The following is a 22,232-nucleotide window of genomic DNA, read 5'->3' as shown; positions in this document are numbered from 1 at the left end:
GTTTTCACAAGTCATGTTTCATTAGTGTAACAAACATAGGCAGAAGGAAAATAATATTTCAACATGAATATACTTTAAAATTTGCTCATCTCTTTACTAACCTCATGTAACAAACACATACAAAGAGATGTGCCATAATAAAAGAGTACTTACTTATGTGGCTGTGCACAATAATCAACCTGCAAAAGAGCCAAAATCCCAGAGGGTATAAATGTTATACTTAGGTGGTATTATGTATTTTATTCAGAGGAGGTAGCTGAACATTTGAAGGAACCAGTAATGAGTTTCCCCACTTTGAACCTAGTCCAAGTGGTGAATGAGTCATGATCAAATATTTTCACAACCTACTAGATATTCAGTGATCTTTGAGACTTGAGCTGACGGTCTTCCATCATTCTTTGGTGGACAGGTGTCACCACCACTAATTAGGCTTTTGCTTCAAATCAGCTGGGGGTGGGAGTGGGTAGAAAGCAAGGAGGTCTGGAGACTGAACAGCCCATTCACGGCCTGCGGTGGTCCTACCCAGGTTGGCACAGAGGCTCCTGGCCAAGGCCACCTGGTAAACGTAGTATGTCCGGTAAAAGAAAGAGGGAGTTTTACCTCACAGAGCTGTCAGTCTGGATCATCTACCAGCATTCAGTTGGCAGGGCCAAATTTCAAAAATATAGGTGCTTCGATGAATAGGCCTTTATTTGAAACAGCTATTTTGAAAATCTCAGTTCCATAAACTTTATAACTGATATCTCACACAATACACAGTGGTACATTCTGCTAAAAATCTGTTAGCCACAGATCAGAAGAATATTCGGATGGATAGATAAGCAGGTAAACGTGATTCATATGTAGCTGGGTTATACTATAGACGTCGGCCTTGAAATAGGCCAGAAAATAACACTGTCAAAATAATAATAATACTCTCCAATTATATATAATTTTATAATTTATCAAATAATTTCACCAGCACAAGATGTGGAAAAATTTAATTTTAGAAGTAAAATATTGGCCCAAGTTCACACAGGGAGTATAGGATTGAGTCAGGACATATTCTAAACGTAAGTTAAAGTCCAGTGTTGGATCCATTAGACCACATGTGCCTAAAAATAATAACAGGAATAGTGATAGCAGCTACCATTTTTACTGAGCACCTACTAAGCACGAGGCATTGTATTATGCACTTTATACTTCTAAATTTAAAATATTTATTTATATTTAAATGCATAGCAAGAACTGCTTATGTTGAATCCTCTGATTACAACAAAGATGTATCAGTCTTATGAGTTTAAATGTCCATGTTTGGCTCTCTTTAACTACAGCATAACTGTACTGAATACATATATAAACTTTATATAGATGAGAAAACATATAAATATATTTCATATATATAAAAGTTTATATGTGTTTATGTACAATATGTTTAACAATGTAATTTCCCAGTGTGTGAAGTACAATACTATCTTATGCTACACAAAGGTTAAAGTGAGATATTGTTTTAGAAAGACAGTTTTCAGTTTTAAAATTTAAATTATATTAATCAAGATGATATAAAATTAAAAGTTGATTTTCTCAGTTGTACTACCTACTTTTCAACTGTTCAAGAGTTACATGTGGCTAGCAGCACAGACTATAGACAAGAGGATTTTTAGAAAATTGAAGTTTATTCATTTAAATATTGAATTAAAGATAATTTAGATTGAAATATTTAAATAGATTGCATAGTATCTGCCCTTATTAAGTCTTTCTGGTGATTTAGATCATTAATCTTTTAACTGTGTATGTAAATCATGGTACTCTGTATATACGTTGTACATACAGTGGTTTCCTGTTGCTCCGACAAGGTATCTTATTTCACAAGAATACAAGTGACCATTTGCTTTTAGTATAATTTTTCCATCCGTGAAATGAGGATAACAATATTATTAACTATCTCATATACAAATCACTTAGCACAGTACCTAACACATAGAAAATATCCAATAAATATTATGTATGATTAATTATAGGAAATCAACTGTACTTCAATAAAAAAAATTGAAAAAAATTAAGTTTATATATATTTCATATATATTCCTATATTTCATATGTAATTACATATATGAAATTAGCTACAAGGACAGTATTACAGACTAAGGATTGATCATTTTACTAAACTTTAAAAGGAATTCTTGCAAGATCAATATTTAAAATGAAAATTTTTCTTGGTCATTAGTTTTATTTTATTCTTTACCCTTAGTAGCAGAAAAAAAATTGTTTGGTTTAAAAGTTTAAAAAGTGAAAGTTTGGTTTAAAAAGTGAAATTGTTTGGTTTAAAAGTGAAAGTAGGTGAGAGACCTTCAAGATAGCAGAGGAGTAAGACGCGGAGATCACCTTCCTCCCCACAGATACATCAGAAATACATCTACACGTGGAACAACTCCTATAGAACACCTGCTGAATGCTGGCAGAAGACCTCAGACCTCCCAAAAGGCAAGAAACTCCCCACGTACCTGGGTAGGGCAAAAGAAAAAAGAAAAAACAGAGACAAAGAATGGGGATGGGACCTGCGCCAGTGGGAGGGAGCCATGAAGGAGGAAAGGTTTCCACACACTAGGAAGCCCCTTCAGTGGCAGAGATGGGGGGGAGAAGCTTCGGAGCCACAGAGGAGAGCGCAGCAACAGGGGTGCAGAGGGCAAAGCAGAGAGATTCCCACACAGAGAATCAGTGCCGACCAGCGCTCACCAGCCTGAGAGGCTTCTCTGCCCACCGGCTGGGGCGGGTGGGGGCTGGAAGCTGAGCCTCTGGCTTCAGAGCTCAGATCCCAGGGAGAGGACTGGGGTTGGCTGTGTGAACACAGTCTGAAGGGGGCTAGTGTGCCACAGCTAGCCAGGAGGGAGTCTGGAAAAAAGTTTGGAACTGCCAAAGAGGCAAGAGACCATTGTTTCGGGGTGCGCGAGGAGAGGGGATTCAGAGTACCATCTAAATCAGCTCCAGAGAGGACGCAAGCCGAGGCTATCAGCATGGACCCCAGAGACGGGCAGGAGACGCTAAGGCTGCTGCTTCTGCCGCCACCAAGAAGCCTGTGTGCAAGCACAGGTCACTATCCACACCTCCCCTCCCGGGAATCTGTGCAGCCCACCACTGCCAGGGTCCTGTGATCCAGCAACAACTTCCCTGGGAGAACACATGGTGCACCTCCGCCTGATGCAATGTCATGTTGGCCTGTGCCGCCGCAGGCTCACCCTGCATTCCATACCCCTCCCTGCCCCTGGCCTGAGTGAGCCAGAGCCCGCTAATCAGATGCTACTTTAATCACCTCCTGTCTGAGAGAAGAAAAGATGCCCTCAGGCAACCTACACGCAGAGGCGGGGCCAAGAACCCCAGGAGCTGTGGGAACAAAGAAGAGAAAGGGAAATATCTCCCAGCAGTCTCAGGAACAGTGGATTAAATCTCCACAATCAACTTGATGTACCTGCATCTCTGGAATACCTGAATAGACAATGAATCATCCCAAAATAGAGGTGGTGGACTTTGTGTGATTCTTTCTGTATAGCTTTGCTTTTACCATTTGTCCTAGGGTTTTGTCTATCATTTTAGGGTTTTTTTTTTTCTGGTATTTTTTTAGTATAGTTAGCACTTGTTATCACTGATGGATTTGTTTTTTGGTTTAGTCACTCTCTTCTTTCTTTTTTTAAATTACTTTTTAACATTTTTGATTTTTAATACTTTAAAAAATTCTTTTATTTTAATAACTTTCTTTTCTTCCTTCCTTCCTTCCTTTCTCTCCTCCTTTCCATCTTCCTTCCTTCCTTCCTTTCTTTCCCTTTCTTTCTTTCTTTCTTTCTTTCTTCCTTTCTTTCTTTCTTTCTTTCTTTCTTTCTTTTCTTTCTTTCTTTCTTTCTTTCTTTTCATTCCTTCTTTCTTTCTCCCTTTTCTTCTGAGCTGTGTGGCTGACAGGGTCTTGGTGCTCCAGCTGGGTGTCAGGCCTCTGTCTCTGAGGTGGAAGAGCCGAGTTCAGGACACTGGTCCACCAGAGAACTCCCAGCTCCACATAATATCAAAGAGCAAAAGGTCTCCCAGAGATCTCCATCTCAATGATAATACCCAGCTCCACTCAGTGACTAGCAAGCTACAGTGCTGGACACCCTATGCCAAACAACTAGCAAGACAGGAACACAGCCCCACGCATTAGCAGAGAGGCTACCTAAAATCATAATAAGGTCACAACACCCCCAAAACACAACATTGCATGCGGTCCTGCCCACCAGAAAGACAAGTTCCATCCTCATCCACCAGAACACAGGCACCAGTCCCCTCCACCAGGAAGTCTACACAACCCTCTGAACCAACCTTACCCACTGGGGGCAGACAACAAAAACAACGGGAACTACAAACATGCAGCCTGCGAAAAGGAGACTCCAAACACAGTAAGTGAAGCAAAATGAGAAGACAGAGAAACACAACAGATGAAGGAGCAAGGTAAAAACCCACCAGACCTAACACATGAAGAGGAAATAGGCAGTCTACCTGAAAAAGAATGCAGAATAATGATAGTAAAGATGATCTAAAATCTTGGAAATAGAATGGAGAAAATATAAGAAATATTTAACAAGGAACTAGAAGAACTAAAGAGCAAACAAACAATGATGAACAACACTACAAATGAAATTCAAACTTCTCTAGAAGGAATCAATAGCAGAATAACTAAGGAAGAAAAACATATAAGTGACATGGAAGATAAAATAGGGGAAATAACTACTGCAGAGAAGAAAAAAGAAAACAGGATGAAAAGAATTGAGGACATTCTTAGAGACCTCTAGGACAACATTAAATGCACCAACATTTGAATTATAAGGTTCGCAGAAGAGGAACAGAAAAGAAAGGTACTGAGAAAATATTTGAAGAGATTACAGTTGAAAAATTCCCTAAAATGGGAACGGAAATAGTAAAGTCCAGGAAGCGCAGAGAGTCCCATACAGGATAAATCCAAGGAGAAACATGCAAGACACATATTAATCAAACTATCAACAATTAAATACAAAGAAAAAATATTGGAAGCAGCAAGGGAAAAACAACAAATAACATACAAAGGAATCCCCATAAGGTTAACTGCTGATCTTTCAGCAGAAACTCTGCAAGCCAGAAGGGACTGGCAGGACATATTTAAAGTGATGAAAGGGAAAATCCTACAACCAGGATTACTCTACCCAGTAAGGAACTCATTCAGATTTAACAGAGAAACTAAAACCTTTACACAAAAGCAAAAGCTAAGAGAATTCAGCACCACCTAACCAGCTTTAAAACAAATGCTAAAGGACCTTCTCTACACAGGAAACATAAGAGAAGGAAAAGACCTACAATATCAAACCCGAAACAATTAAGTAAATGGGAATAGGAACATACATATTGATAACTACCTTAAATGTAAATGGATTAAATGCTCCAACCAAAAGACATAGACTGGCTGAATGGATAAAAAAACAATACCCGTACATATGCTGTCTACAACAGACCCACTTCAGACCTAGGGACACATACAGACTGAAAGTGAGGGGGTGGAAAAAGATACTCCAGGCAAATGGAAATCCAAAGAAATCTGGAGTAGCAATTCTCATATCAGATAAAATAGACTTTAAAACAAAGACTATTACAAGAAACAAAGAAGGACACTACAAAAAGATCAAGGGATCAATCCAAGAAGAAGATATAATAATTGTAAATATTTATGCACCCAACACAGGAGCACCTTAATACATAAGGCAAATGCTAACAGCCATAAAAGGGGAAATCGACAGTAACACAATCATAGTAGGGTACGTTAACACCCCACTTTCACCAATGGACAGATCATCCAAAATGAAAATAAATAAGGAAACACAAGCTTTAAATGATACACTAAACAAGATGGACTTAACTGATATTTATAGGACATTCCATCCAAAAACAACAGAAAACACTTTCTTCTCAAGTGCTCATGGAACATTCTCCAGGATAGATCATATCTTGGGTCACAAATCAAGCCTCGGTAAATTTAAGAAAACTGACATCATATCAAGTATTTTTTCCTACCACAACGCTATGAGACTAGATACCAATTACAGGAAAAAATCTGAAAAAAATACAAACACATGGAGGCTAAACAGTACACTACTAAATACCCAAAAGATTACTGAAGAAATTAAAGATGAAATCAAAAATACCTAGAAACAAATGACAATGAAACCACGACGACCCAAAACCAATGGGACACAGCAAAAGCAGTTCTAAGAGGGAAGTTTATAGCAATACAATTCTACCTCAAGAAACATCTCAAATAAATAACCTAATCTTAAACCTAAGGCAATTAGAGAAAGAAGAACAAAAAAACCCCAAATTTAGCAGAAGGAAAGAAATCATAAAAATTAGATCAAAAATAAATGAAAAAGAAATGAAGGAAACGATAGCAAAGATCAGTAAACTAAAAGCTGGTTCTTTGAGAAGATAAACAAAATTGATAAACCATTAGCCAGACTCATCAAGAAAAAAAAGGAGAAGACTCAAATCAATAGAATTAGAAATGATAAAGGAGAAGTAACAACTGACACTGCAGAAATACAAAGGATCATGAGAGATTACTACAAGGGCCTATATGCCAATAAAATGGACAACCTGGAAGAAATGGACAAATTTTTAGAAAAGCACAACCTTCCAAGACTGAACCAGGAAGAAATAGAAAATATAAACAGACCAATCACAAGCACTGAAATTGAGACTGTGATTAAAAATCTTCCAACAAACAAAAGCCCAGGATCAGATGGCTTCACAGGTGAATTCTCTCAAACATTTACAGAAGAGCTAACACCTATCCTTCTGAAACTCCACCAAAATATAGCAGAGGGTGGAACACTCCCAAACTCATTCTATGAGGCCACCATCACCCTGATACCAAAACAAAAGATACCACAAAAAAAGAAAACTACAGGACAATATCACTGATGAACATAGATGCAAAATACTCAACAAAATACTAGCAAACAGAATCCAACAGCACACTAAAAGGATCATACACCATGATCAAGTGGAGTTTATTCCAGGAATGCAAGGATTCTTCAATATACACAAATCAATCAAAGTGAAAAACCATATTAACAAATTGAAGGAGAAAAACCATATGATCATCTCAATAGATGCAGAAAACACTTTCGACAAAATTCAACACCCATTTATATAAAAACCCTCCAGAAAGTAGGCATAGAGTGAACTTACCTCAACATAATAAAGGCCATATATGACAAACCCACGGCCAACATCGTTCTCAATGATGAAAAACTGAAACCATTTCCTCTAAGATCAGGAACAAGACAAGGTTGTCCACTCTCACCTCTATTATTAAACATAGTTTTGGAATTTTTAGCCACAGCAATCAGAGAAGGAAAATAAGTAAAAGGAATCCTAATCAGAAGAGAAGAAGTAAAGCTGTCACTGTTTGCAGATGACATGATACTATACATAGAGAATCCTAAAGATGTCACCAGAAAACTACTAGAGCTAATCAACGCATTTGGTAAAGTAGCAGGATACAAAGTAATGCACAGAAATCTCTCGCATTCCTATACACTAATGATGAAAAATCTGAAAGAGAAATTAAGGAAACACTTCCATTTACCACTGCAACAAAAAGAATAAAATATCTAGGAATAAACCTACCTAAGGAGACATAAGACCTGTATGCAGAAGTCTTTAAGACACTGATGAAAGAAATTAAAGCAAACAGATGGCGAGATATACCATGTTCTTGGATTGGAAGAATCAACACTGTGAAAATGACTAGACTACCCAAAGCAATCTACAGATTCAGTGCAATCCCTATCAAACTACCAATGGCATTTTTCACACAACTAGAACAAAAAATTTCACAATTTTTATGGAAACACAAAAGACCCCAAATAGCCAAAGCGATCATAAGAAAGAAATACGGAGCTGGAGGAATCAGGCTCCCAGACTTCAGACTATACTACAAAGCTACAGTAATCAAGACAGCATGCTACTGGCACAAAAACAGGAATATAGATCAATGGAGCAGTACAGACAGCCTAGAGATATAAACCCACACACATATGGTCACCTTATTTTTGATAGAGGAGGCAAGAACATACAATGGAGAAAACACAGGCTCTTCAATAAGTGGCGCTGGGAAAAGTGGACAGCTACACCTAAAAGAATGAAATTAGAACACTCCCTAACACCATACACAAAAATAAATTCAAAATGGATTAAAGACCTAAATGTAAGGCCAGACACCTCTTAGAGGAAAACATAGGCAGAACACTCTATGAAATAAATCACAGCAGGATCCTTTTTGACCCACCTCCTAGAGAAATGGAAATAAAAACAAAAATAAAGAAATGGCACCTAATGAAACTTAAAAGGTTTTGCACAGGAAAGGAAACCATAAACAAGATTAAAAGACAACCATCAGAATGGGAGAAAATATTTGCAAATGAAGCAACTGACAAAGGATTAAACTCCAAAATTTACAAAAAGCTCATGCAGAGCTCAGTATCAAAAAGCAAACAACCCAATCAAAAAATGGGCAGAAGACCTAAACAGACATTTCTTCAAAGAAGATATACAGATTGTCAACAAACACATGAAAGGATGCTCGACAGCATGAATCATTAGAGAAATGGAAATCAAATCTACAATGAGGTATCACCTCACACCAGTCAGAATGGCCATCATCAAAAAATGTACAAACAATAAATGCTGGAGAGGGTGTGGAGAAAAGGGAACCCTCTTACACTGTTGGTGGGCACGTAAATTGATACAGCCACTATGGAGAACAGTAGGGAGGTTCCTTAAAAAACTAAAAATAGAACTACCATACGACCCAGCAATCCCACTACAGGGCATATACCCTGAGAAAACCATAATTCAAAAAGAGTCATGTACCAAAATGTTCATTGCAGCTCTATTTACAATAGCCAGGACTTGGAAGCAACCTAAGTGTCCATCGACAGATGAATGGATGAAGGAGATGTGGCACATATATACAATGGAATATTACTCAGCCATAAATAGAAACGAAATTGAGCTATTTGTAGTGAGGTGGATGGACCTAGAGTCTGTCATACAGAGTGAAGGAATTCAGAAAGAGAAAAACAAATACCGTAGGCTAACACATATATATGGAATCTAAAAAAAAAAAGTTCTGAAGAACCTAGGGGCAGGAAAGGAATAAAGATGCAGACGTAGAGAATGGACTTGAGGACATGCGGAGGGGTAAGGGTAAGCTGGGACAAAGTGAGAGAGTGGCATGGATATATATACACTACCAAATGTAAAATAGCTAGCTAGTGGGAAGCAGCCACATAGCTTGGTGCTTTGTGACCACCTAGAGGGGTGGGATAGGGAGGGTGGAAGGATGACGCAAGGCGGAGGAGATATGGGGATATATGCATATGTATGGCTGATTCACTTTGTTATAAAGCAGAAACTAACACACCATTGTGAAGCAATTATAGTCCGATAAAAATGTTTTTAAAAAAATGAAAGTAGGCAAACCCGTCTCTAAATTAGAAATGCTATCCACATACCTGCTGATATGTCATTTAGTGAAAACCATCATATTCACCCTAAAGGTTTCTATTCAACAGGTATTTATTGAAAGTTTGCTGTATTAAGAAAGGAGATATGCAAAAGTGGTATCAGACAGTATCTATCTTTAAGGACTTTATATGCTAGTAAGAAGCATAAGAAACACACAAGTAGAAGATAATGAGAATTGACCAGAATCAAATATTTGATTTCTTTGAGTTCTTCTAAATAGAAAAGGGAGTATATTTTACATTTAAACAAATTATGAAAATTAACATTTCTGCAGTGCTAATCCTCTAAATCATCTAGTTGTTTTTAAAGACTCAACCCAAAATCCATTCACAGTGGTTCGAAATGGTATTACTTAGTCACAAAATTGACCCATAGGAATAAAGAAGAATGGACAGGAATAAAATGAAGGGACAGGTGGTATCTCTTCGTTCTTATCGACTGATTCCAGCACAATTAATTGTAATGGTCCTTGTCCTTGACAGAAAATTTTTCATTCTGGTATTTCTCACTGAATACATAAGCGTTCAAAGGTGCACTAAAAGGCAGAGTTTATAAAGTAAAGTTTCTAGCTTCAAGTACAATATCTACAATGGAGAATCTCAAAATCATCAGCCCACATAAATATTCTTCTTCCTCATTTCCCATCCCAACCCCCTCTCTCCTCCTGACAACTCACACACACACACACCTCACACACACACCTCACACCTGAATGAGTCATTCTGATATGCAAAAATATGACTGCACATCCAGTACTTTTAAGTTCACTTTTAGTTTAACCTAAAGCAGAACATTGTTACTGATAAAAGACAACTCGTGGCAATTTAGTATGAATCCATTAACATGGCCCCATATGCTAAAGAAGCAGAGAAAATAATATGAGACAGATTTCTGAATCTCCTTTTAGCTCAGAAATCTTCTGCAATAATTAGTGACATCCTAAAAACCCAAATAAAGAGACCATTGGCTGTATAGATCTATAAACTGGATATTGGTGTTACAGATGCCAAAACACAGAAAGATTAGCTCTCAGCTCCTTCCCTGCTGAGGAAGTTCCCTGAAGGATGAAAGAGCCCTGGAACAAAGTGAGATGCTTTAGCTGATCAAGCCCTATTTAGTCACTTTCATCTTTGCGATGCATGGAAAAGGAGCCCCTTTCCTGCCAGTTCTTGGCACTGTGACCATGGAGAGACATAAAGGGAGGCAGGGCAAGGCCAGCACAAAAAGGGAAGTGGTTAAAGGCAGCAGCTCATTCCAAAGAAACAAAGGTGCTGGCAGGAGATGTTAACAACGAAGAAGCTTGTGCCTCCATGGTAAATAGAATGACAATGGCCTAATAATAAACCTGAAAGACACAAGTGAGGATGGCTGCATGCAAAGTGGGGGAAAACCTTCCAATTACTGCTTTAGACAGCCCTATTAATCCGTAGGAGCACTCCCGACAAAAAGTCTATTCAATTTTCCCTCAATGTGTTCTGTCTAATGGGAGCGGTATTATGTCTGACACTGAGGGTAATTACCTCATGAGAATTTCACATACAGAGAAGTAAAGTCTTTAATTTTCTGCAGGTGTCTTGGACACATTCTGCATAATTCTTTACCCCAAAATTAGGTGCACATTCCTCTTCTGCAGAGCTGCTTTCAGATTGGGATGGTTTGCATTTGAGGACTGAGTAATGGTCATTTATCTCAGCCATTATGGAAAGCAGCACATAGTATATTCTCCCTTCATCACATCACAAGTGCCATTAATATCTTCAGCAAAGCTGAAAAATGTGTGTGTGTATATATATATAAAATATGTGTGTATATACATATACATATAAATCTTGTTATAACACTCCTCTGGGTCACAACCATTAGCAACAGATAAGTTAGCTGGGAACCTTTCTATACACACTAGTCATGAGAGTTCCAGTAAGACCATAACCCTGTAGGGAGGCACTTAACTGTTTACTCCTGCCAGTTCTTGAAACTTGGAAACAACTGAAATTGAACAGGAAAGAAGATAAATGGAAAAAACTGTATTTAAGGCCACTTTGTTTCCTGAAATAATTACACATGTAGCTTGTCTTGTTGATTTATTCTAAAGACTCTTCAGTCAAACATAAATGGATTACATTTTTTTGCTGAATTACACAAGGCAGTTTTATTATTTTACTATCACCTGACAGCATAGATATGACAAAGGGAATGTTTAATATAATAGCTTAGTGAAATAAGCACCAGGGAGAAAAAAAACTTCTTAAAAAAAAATTGTTTCCCAATAGTAGAGCAGTCAAGTGTCTAGAAATAGGCTGTAGTGTGGCTAACCACTCAACTAAATGGAGAAAAGATTAAACTTTTCTTGGAGTTGATGACTTTACTGCTACTGAGACATTCTTATATAGTACCAGAACAAAGATATTTGTTTTTTCTACTCATGAGTAAACTACATGAATAACACCAAATCATTTGGTGTAATACATGTTCTTTATGATTTTGTGTTTTCTTTAAAGTCCCCGTAATTAACTAGGAAAAATGGCACTTAAGACACCACAATATGGCTCATGGAAACCAAGGTGGCTGAATCCTTTTATTTCTAAACTGCTTCTACCCTAAAATGCAATGATTTTTCATTTCAGAAGCTATGCCTGCATGGGGTAATCAGATTGTTGTCCAAAGTACCCCTTCCAGCAGCACTATCTGCCGTTCAGGGGTTCATAAATAGCCCAAACTAACAGCTGAAGTTTCTTTCTTATCCAGGTGTCTTAAACATTGTAGAACATTCTGATTGGGTTCAGGTCCCGGAAAACCTGACCTAGTCTAATAAGAACATTTTTTTATTACAATCAGACTTAGGCAAAATTTAGAATCCCCTGGACAGTAAGTTATGCTTAATTTTCATTTTTAAAGTAGGATATAAAACTTTAAATAAATTATTCCTTGGAAGAGTTGTCTTCTTTTCAAAAGCCCAAGGCATCTTTTCAGAGAGAGAAGACTAAGGATGTGCTCATGCCTGGCTCCTGCCTCGTTCACCCTGAAAACCCCAGGACGTGTTGCCATCAGTGCTTCTGGTAAGTACAAAGGACACGCTGTCCTTGGCTTCTATTATTTCCCAATTTGCTCAGACAGGCCAAGGCATCCATCAAGGCTTCAAGTCTTAAACTTACTGACATTCTTTACAATTTTCCCAAAAGTCTCCTGAGGCTGAAGAGACTGAAAACTGAGCTGGAAATTTCCATAACTAAATGTGTACAATACATACTTTAGCTAACCTATAACTTAATAGGAAGTATAGACTTGGAATGTCCAGTTTACCCTGTAGGTTGCTCTTATTTCTTGATGCAAAATGTCACAGGCAAAGGTGAAGAAGCTACCGGTTTTCTACTGTACCTCTTTGTTTAGAAGGAGATACCACCAATGCACTATACTTCTCTTTTAGAGGAAATGCTGAAGGAAAACCTTGGTTATCAGCTTATTTATATACAATGCTACTTTATGAAATCTTCATGCGTAACTTCCAAATTTCTCTTTGTGAACTTGTCATGGCCATCAAGTGTTATACTGTCATATAATTTTCCTGTATATTCTTAAAGAGACATTGATTTCCAAATTAGATCAGGTTAGTAAACACTACATGAGTTGTACCCAAATCTGAAAGATAATTCAACATAAAATATTCAAAGTAGTACACTTTTCACTAATACCCATAATGCTCACTGTTTTTTGCATAAGAGGTTTTTCAAATACCCAAACCCCTGGCAATTCAGAACAGATTCAGGAAAGAACATTACTTCTTACTCAAGAATTAGTTCCAAACTAATACAGATGATGAAACAAGAAAGCATACATGGGAAATAAAATGCAAAACAGATGGCAGAAAGCCCTATATGAGGAATTATATATTCATAGATGATCCAGCCAAAGAAAGATATTCTGGTACAAACACTAGGTCCATTCAAGAGATGGTCAAGAAGAAGGATGAAGTGAAATGGTCTGACCAATAACTGGACATCACAATGCAAAAAATATATTTAAAGTGTGATGTAATAACATTAAGATGTAATAACATTAAGATATTCTGGTCCCTAGCAAGAAATGAAAACAGAACATGCATTATTCATCCTTATTTGCATGCAGCAATTCCCATAAAAATGAATCAAGTGGAACATGCATTCAAAGGCTGCACGGACTCCAATATGTTACAAGAAAGGGCTTTATGGCAGAGCTATACCGTTCGTGGGTTTATGACAACAGTAGGAAAGGATGAATGAAGGTTCAGAATATGTGTGCTGAGTATACCAAAGAATGTATTTATTAACACCCAGACTATTTTTCCACATCTGATTTATTTTTAGTGTCTCTGAGGTCTAATGCACTCTGAAAACTGTAGTCAATCTCCTTCATTTTTACTTCAGTCTTCCTTGTGGCAGCTGTGTACACTTTGCATTTCATAAGCACTTAAAACAATAACATGTATTAGGGTCTCAAAATTGAAATTAAGAAATTTCAACAGTTCACAAAAAATCAGATTTAAGGGCTAATGGAGACAGATTTATGCAACACGCTAGTGACATTTCCATTTCTCATTCTAGTCAACATAGCACAATGACGACTTTCATAAAGTATGTGGGGACTACTGGCTTTAACCACACATTTTAAAAATATTAAGACAAAATAAAAATAACCTCTTCCTAGCCTTTTTAAAAATTTTGATTTTGTATTAAAAACTGTATGAAGATGAAAGGACTGGAGAATCATTATTTTTTATTTTATTGAGCACTTACTATGTGCTCGCCACTATTCTAGCAGCTCCTTTAGTCCTCAGGATCCTCTAAGAATTGCTTACTGTTACTTCTCCCTATTTTATAGATGAGGAGGTTAAATAAGCTTGCCATAGTCATAGAGTCAAGTAACAGATACAGAATCCAAACCTAGCTCCAAAATTCACTCACATAACTGTTACACTATATTATTTTTCTTAACACATCCACATTTTTCTAACACATCCATAAGCACTCTACTTTAATTCCTAACACAATTTGGGAAGGCACTGCTGACTGGCAGTAAGGGATCTAAGTCTGTAGCTTCCTACTGAAGAATTCTTTGCCTTGAATTAGTTTATTCGCCCGTTATTCTCTGTTATCTAAAAATAAAGAACACCTCTTTTGAAAATATTTCCCTTACTGGACCTAAGTGAGTAAAATAGACTCCGATTACTCACAAAACTATTCTCTCTAAATTTATACACACAACTGAATGAATGAATGAATGATGGGTGTGTCTGTGTGTGTATAGGTGTATGTATGTGTGTGGTATTTACCCCTCCATCTAGAATCAACAAGAATGGCTTTGAAACAAAATAATCTAATATTTAATTCCTCTACCACAGCTATACTGCAAATTTATAATATTTTAAGGTAGTATCTTACCAAGTTATCTTATTGCCAGATATTACATTTAACTCCTTGATATCCAACTCATATTGTTTTTCTTTATATACATTTTAAAATTTTAAAACCTGTATGCATTACTCAGTCAAAATATTAAATTGAAAGGTAGAAATTTTTAAATAAATAAAAAGTTCAAGATATTTCAAAGGCCAGTGTTTTCCAAACTTCTTCACGATTTTTACCATATCTGTATACTCATTTGTATACAGTCTACTGATGTAAATGTTAATCACATTTAATGAACACCTTCAAAGCAACATCTGGACTGGTGTTTGACTAAACAACTGGATACTGTAGCCTAGTCAATTAGACACATAACATTAACCATGACAGCCACTCATATGTAAATTTTAAATTTTGGAAACTCTGAATATCATTGCGGCCCACATGTAAATTTTAAATTTTGGAAACTATGAATTTCGCAGAAGACCAATATTAGTGAAACTGGTTTTGCTATCCTAAATCCTAAGTAACATATCTTAAAGCCTCAATTATTCTGCAAATCTGGGCATATAAAATCTTGAATAATTGTACAAAAACTCTTTCCAAATAATAAACACAATTCTACTGAGGAAGAACACTATAATGTAAAGACATTTAAAGCTTGAATTTGAATTTGCGTACCACACAAAATACTGCAGTATCCTACATCAAGTGCCATTTCTGCAACTGGAAAAAGAGCCTTGGCCTGACATCATGCTGTTGGGATGGCTTTCTTCTAACAGGGCAAGGGACAGGGAAAATTGGGAAAGTCACTACTGTACTCAGAAGCAACATATTAATATCAAATATAAATCTGATAGTACTGCATACATTACATCAGTCATCACATTCACACCTAATTTCATTACAAAATTAAGATTGGAAACTTCCAGCATTCTGGCATGTAGTTTCAGGGCACATCAAAACCTCATGTCACCTGAGGCGATCAAGGCAAAATTCCAGACCGCCAACAGCACTATCTAATTTGACTATACAGCTGCATATTTTTGCTGCAGAGATAAAGAGTACAGCAGTGATGTTTGCTTGCATCTGCATGTTACCAGATAAGTGGGTTACAAGGGCTTGTTTTTCCAACCCTCACTCAAAAGAATTCTGAGATCATCAGTTCTGTACTTACTTTCTGTGGGAGAAGCTGACACTCGGTTGTACTTAATTTAAGCGCTCTGCCCTCAGCAATTAAGGCTAATTTGTGATATATACACTTTTCTTAAAATACTTTCTTGAGCATATTAATCCAAAATACTACCACCAACATATTTAAAACAATTGTAATATAATATTGATTTCTGTATCCCTGCTGTTTAGCAACACTTTCAACAGTTTCAACCTTTCAACGGTTATAGATTAAACAATATCAGATTGAATAACTATCCTTTAAATATTCTATGTGCTTGGCCTTTTCTTATATATGCATACATCAGTCAGCTATGCCATCATTCAACAGAAATTAGTGAGCATTACTTTGTTCTAGGCATTATTCTGTTCCATGGGCACATAGAACATTCACAGAAAAATAGGACACAGCACCTTAAGAAGCTGACAATCAGCTAAGGGAGAAAGAAAAGTAACAGATTAAAATACAGTAAAGAGTAGTGTTGAGTACCATGGGAGTTTGGGAAACTCCATATCTCTTAGAATGACCAGGGCTCAGACTCAGGTAAAATAAAGCTACTTATGAATCAGTGTAAGGATTAAAAGACAGCATTGAAAGCCCAATTTTAAAGTATGATTTTATAATGATACAAATCTATATAATAAACACAGACTGTTCTCGTTTAATCTTACTATATCATGTCATTCTGATTATAATCATTTTGATTGCAATAAATGATATAACTGAGGCTCAGAGGAATTTTTCTAGCCAAGTTTCTTGAGTACTTTGGTTTCAGAAAAATTGTTCCCCAAAGATATCCACATTCTAATCCCTGAAACCTGTAAATATGTCACCTTACATGGCAAAAAATGATTTTGTGAATGTGATTAAATATCTTGAGATGGGAGATTATCCTTGATTATCCTAGTAAACCCAGTAAGAAGGATGCAGGAAAGTCAGATTCAGAGGAGATATGACAACAGAAGAAGAGTTGGGAGGAAGGGGCCCCGAGGTGGGGAGCCTCTGGAAGCTGGAAGAGCAAGGAACTGGCTTCTCCTCTAGAACTTCTAGAAGGAACACAGCCCTCTGGACACCTTGATCTCCAGACTGTAAGATAACAAGTGTGCATTGTTTTAAGTCACTAATGTGCCTGGCATTATTATAATGCTTTGCATGAATGAAATCATTTCAGCCTCACCATTAGTCAGCTGCTGCTAAGGGACTTATATTTAATCATCACAACAATCCTTACAATGTAGTACTAGTTTTATCCCTGTTTACAAGTGTGAAAACCAGGGCACAAAGACTTAATTTGCCTAAGGTCATACAGCTAGTCACTGACAAACCTTGAGCCTGAACCCAAGCAATCGAGGCTGCCTCTTGATTCAAAGTTGTCTTAATCTATGTTTCCTCATAAAAGCAGAGCCTGAGATAAAGGTCTGTATGCAGATAATTGACGTATAGACTAGGAATTAGAAATAGGCACTTGTAATAGTGAAAGAGAGAAGAAGGAAAAGCCAGTTCAAGGATGCCTTATCCGGCTGTCTCATGATAACAACTGGGGTTTCATCCCACTGGGTACCCTCTGAGGAGTCTGGACAATGCATCTCAGAATTGGCTACTCAAGGGACAACAGAATGAAATACTTATCCACCAGCTCACATTCCTTATCAATCTAAGTGTTTCTCACCCTTTCATGCCTGCACATCCACCAGAATAGTTGAGTGGGTTTCCATACTCCAACGTGGAGGCAGCTGAGAAGCTGCGTGGTGAGAGATACTCAATGCAGCAGAGGTGAGGTTCAACCAGGGTCCACCTGGCCCAGCTGGTTGCTACAGCGATAACTGGAGAGAAAAAATGTAGGCTGAAAGAATATAATTTTGGGCATAAAAGGAATCTGACATAGCTAGTCTTTTGATTCCAAATTCAAGATTCTTTCTATTGTATCATCATGCATTTATTCAAGTAATCACTTATTTTTGCACTGATATGATCTGTTCGTTTCTGTGAGAACAGTTGACCAATAAAGTGTATTCTTACAATATATCCCATAAAAGGTGAGTTATGCTGTTTTACATGGATTACTTTTGCCTCACTAAGTGGAAGTTAAATTCCTAGAAGGCAGATGTAATAACATATACCACCCTTGATTTTTCCACAATAACCAATTCAACAACGGACTCAAAGCAGGAACTCAAAAAAATGTACTAATTATGATCACTTGAATACAACTTTTCACTTGTCTTATTAATAATTACTGCCAGAATTTAAATAGTCCCACTAAGGATTTTTACAAAATACTTTCTTCATGTTCTCATGATCCTTTCAAATCTGTTTCAATTCTCTTTTCTTCTAATTTTAATAGCTTGATGTTTTTCGTCCAATATATCACATAATTTGATAATTTGCTTTCTAGCGCTAGACAGTAGAATTACCAAGGACCAAGCCTGGAAACCCTGAAAAATCTTTCTTTCCAGATGGACCACAAACCAAATTGAACAAAATAAAGCTTCAAAAATATTCTCCCGAGTATAATTCTATTTTTATACAACTGTCATTTTTATAAAAAACATTTCTTCTCAATTGGACAAAATGTACACTGTAGCAGACCCTCAAACAATGATGGTATTAGAATATGTAGGATAATGTGGTGGTGACTATCAGTTATTAATTTGAGTCCGATTATAAAGGTATAATGGAATTAATCAGTTGTGATATACTATTATGCAATATATCTGGTCAGTAAGTGAAAAGCAGCCAAGTATTTTGTACATTAGCATCATAGGAACATTTCTTAGGATACAGCACTATTTTTTTTAAGCACTGTTTATTTTCCTCATTTTCAAGACAAAAATATTCCCATGAAGAAAAATCCATGCTAACACACTAAAAGGAATACAGAAAGTAAACCTTGTTTTAAATATTTAAATTCGCTTGAGATTTTTCAATCGCTTCTTGGCTTTACACCTATCAGAACAGTGTCTGTTTTAGGAAAATAAGGCAAAAAAGTCCCGCTGAGAATTGCTGTCAATTCTGACTGCAAAAATTAAAATGAAATCATATGCCAAAATTTTTTATTATTTGGAAGACACTAATCTGTATAACTGGCTAAAGTTACTTTGAAAATGTATTATTGAGTATAATTTCATTTAATGGATAGTTGCATATAAATAATTTTCTGTATGTATATATCATACACATGAGTTTTTTCTGTATATTTATTACTTTAAAATCATTTAAATTTACTGACATAAAGAAATTTATCTTTAATTTTATCTGCATTTAATAGAAATATTTTCTAGAACACAACTGCACAAAAGTTTTAAAAATTAAGACTCATTTTTTTTTAAGTAATTAACACTTGTTAAGGATAAGCCACATACTTAGGATTTTGGAGGCTCCAGCATTTTGTGAGACTCATTAATCATGATCAAGTACACCATGAAAAAAACATCCTATGCCAATGAAAAGAACTATTGAGCTATGGTAATAAATCATCAATTCACAAGGAAATGTGGGACTTCAGTTTTTATGGGCTCATCGAAAAGACCTGCATACCATAAACCCATATGCTTGGTATGTAGTGCTATTGCTTTTAGAACATGGGGAAAGGACAAAAAAATCCTACCTTTCAAATAAAAAGATTAATCCAAGATTCTAATTTTTTAAAGTCATAGACCTATAAGCTTCTTAAGAACAGGTATGGATCTTTAAGGAAGGCTCTTTGGAAGCCTGACATAATTATTCAAATGGGAGAGAACACAAATTTAAAACCTATTTTTCAAATGTAAGAACTCGATCTTTGAAGAGCAATGTTTTAAAAAAGTAAACAAATATTTTCTCATGTTTCATTAGAAGAAAAGAGGCTATCACATTGTAGTTGCAAGTTGTAATTTTATGTGAATAAGTTTTTTATTCATACTGATGTTATTCTTGTTCATCTACCTGTTAGGTTCCCGTATTTTCCCTGTTCCTACAGTGGGATTCCAGAGAATGGCCTCCAATTTCTGAACAGGTCAATGAGCATGTACTAAAGAATAAGATTCAGCAGAGCTTCTGGAATGCTGGGAACACCAGAGAAAATGTGTGAAACACAGCATATCGGAACCTATCCTATATTGGCCCATCTCTGCCTGTTTGAAATTACATGTAATTATCTTGTAGGAATATTGTTTTGACCATCTGTGTTAAATAATTCAATTGTCTAACAGCACTAAAAAGTATGCAGTTAATAACAGGAATGATATTAAACTCTGAAGAACCTGAGATCTGCTGTAATGGGAAAGTAGGCCAATGGAGATCAAAACCCAAAGAAATATAAAACAGAAACCTTTACACAACATAAAAACTTAGCCATCCAACATCCCATCCAATAATTATAAACAAAGTATCCATTTATCATGTTACAGTGTCTAGAATTCTTAGTGGAATAGTTTCCGACTGTGTTCTGAGAAATTTCCTTTGTTCACTCACACAAAATAATCTCAAACCAGATGTACGATGACCAGCCAGGTTTAGGTGGGAGAAGACTTTTATTCTCATAACCTGTTAACAGATAAGTATGTCAGTAATGCCATGTAGTACCATTTGACTTAAGGGAATAGAAGGATATATTCCTCCAGTTTCGATAATTCCCTAATATATATTATGTGTTGTCCTTAAAACTTCTTTACATTTCAGTACAGATATACTTTCATCAAATACTTTTCTTCTAGAATCTACTTCCATGTTCTTTGTTTTTCAAAATTTCTATTATAATTACATGTGTCCTCAGCTAAGTGGTATGCTAAAATTCCAGAAGAAAAAAAAGTGAAGAAGAAGAAACTAGGGACAGGGCCAAGTGTAGGAGGTAAACTCTGCTTCAATGCAGAGTGATAATTTCAGTTAATAAGGAGGTATGAATCAAATGAAATACAAGAAAATTACTTAATTATTTTGCTGATTTTATACAAAATGCTGAAGTTCAGATAATGTAAAACTGCAATGTTGCCATCAGTGACAAACTGGTTACTGAAGATTATGAAATCAAAGAGGATTTAGCGTAGCTCAAGATTAGACACTACACCAAAAAAAGTTGTTATACTCTGAGAAAATTTGTATCTGAAACTTGGTAAAGGTTTTCTTCTGCTTGACAGCAATCCTAAAAAACTGACAAAAGATTACCAATAATGAGCTGTAAAAGATAAAGAGGCTTTTCTAAATTATCAACCATGCTAGAGGAAAAATTGAACTACTCTTCTATTTTCCTCTAATGAAAAGTATTACAAAATTATTTTAATTAGACAAAGTGGTCAAAATGTATGTGAGCAAAATTGTAAAACAACAGTGATGTAGAGACATAACAGACAGCTAATTAATAAAAACATAATGTTCTAATTACAAATTTTATGATCATTGTACTATTTGTAAGTTTTCTTAAGTTAGTTTTTTGTGTGATTTTTTTATTCTAAATAAATAATCACTTCTATCTAATTCGCTACCCCTTTTCTTAGAGAGGATCCCCAAATTGTATATGTTTTAGGCTTCACAGATCCTATAACCATCCCTATTTTGAAACTGAACACCAATCAGCAACTTGGAAGGAACACAAAATGGCAGAGACACCAAAAAAAAGCAGCCGGCAAAGGAGGCAAGAGTTACCAGGCTTAGCCAATGACTGATGATTAGAATTCTAGGAAGCTGCAGCGTAGCTCAAGAACTAGGACGCCTCCTTGGTTCTCAGACTGGCCCTTAACTTGGAAAGAATCTGCTGTGTAAAGGTGGCAACATCACCCTAGGCAAAAGATACCCCATTTTTAGGGGAGGAAGATTATTTCCAAAATCCTACAAGGTGGTCCCGAGATGAGACTCTCAGCACTGTAGAAACCCTCCTCTAATCAACAGGATTATGAATAGTTGTTGGCTAATCAAAAAATAAGTTATGGTGGTGATCCATGAAAACGACATTTTCCCAACATTTTATTTTAACTTGAAATGTCTAAGAGTATATCCCTTAACCAGTTGTTTGATGTAGGGTCAAAGGATTTCCTCTGAATATAGGTCACTGATTGGTATACCATATTTTTTAAAGAAACCATAGCTATACCACTGAGTCAGTAATTTTCAGTTTCATTTTATGTTAAAACTGAAAAAAGCCTCTC

This window comes from Globicephala melas, chromosome 5 (genome assembly GCF_963455315.2).
Source record: "Globicephala melas chromosome 5, mGloMel1.2, whole genome shotgun sequence".
Classification (NCBI taxonomy): Eukaryota; Metazoa; Chordata; class Mammalia; order Artiodactyla; family Delphinidae; genus Globicephala; species Globicephala melas.
Note: the sequence above shows the minus strand (reverse complement) of the source record.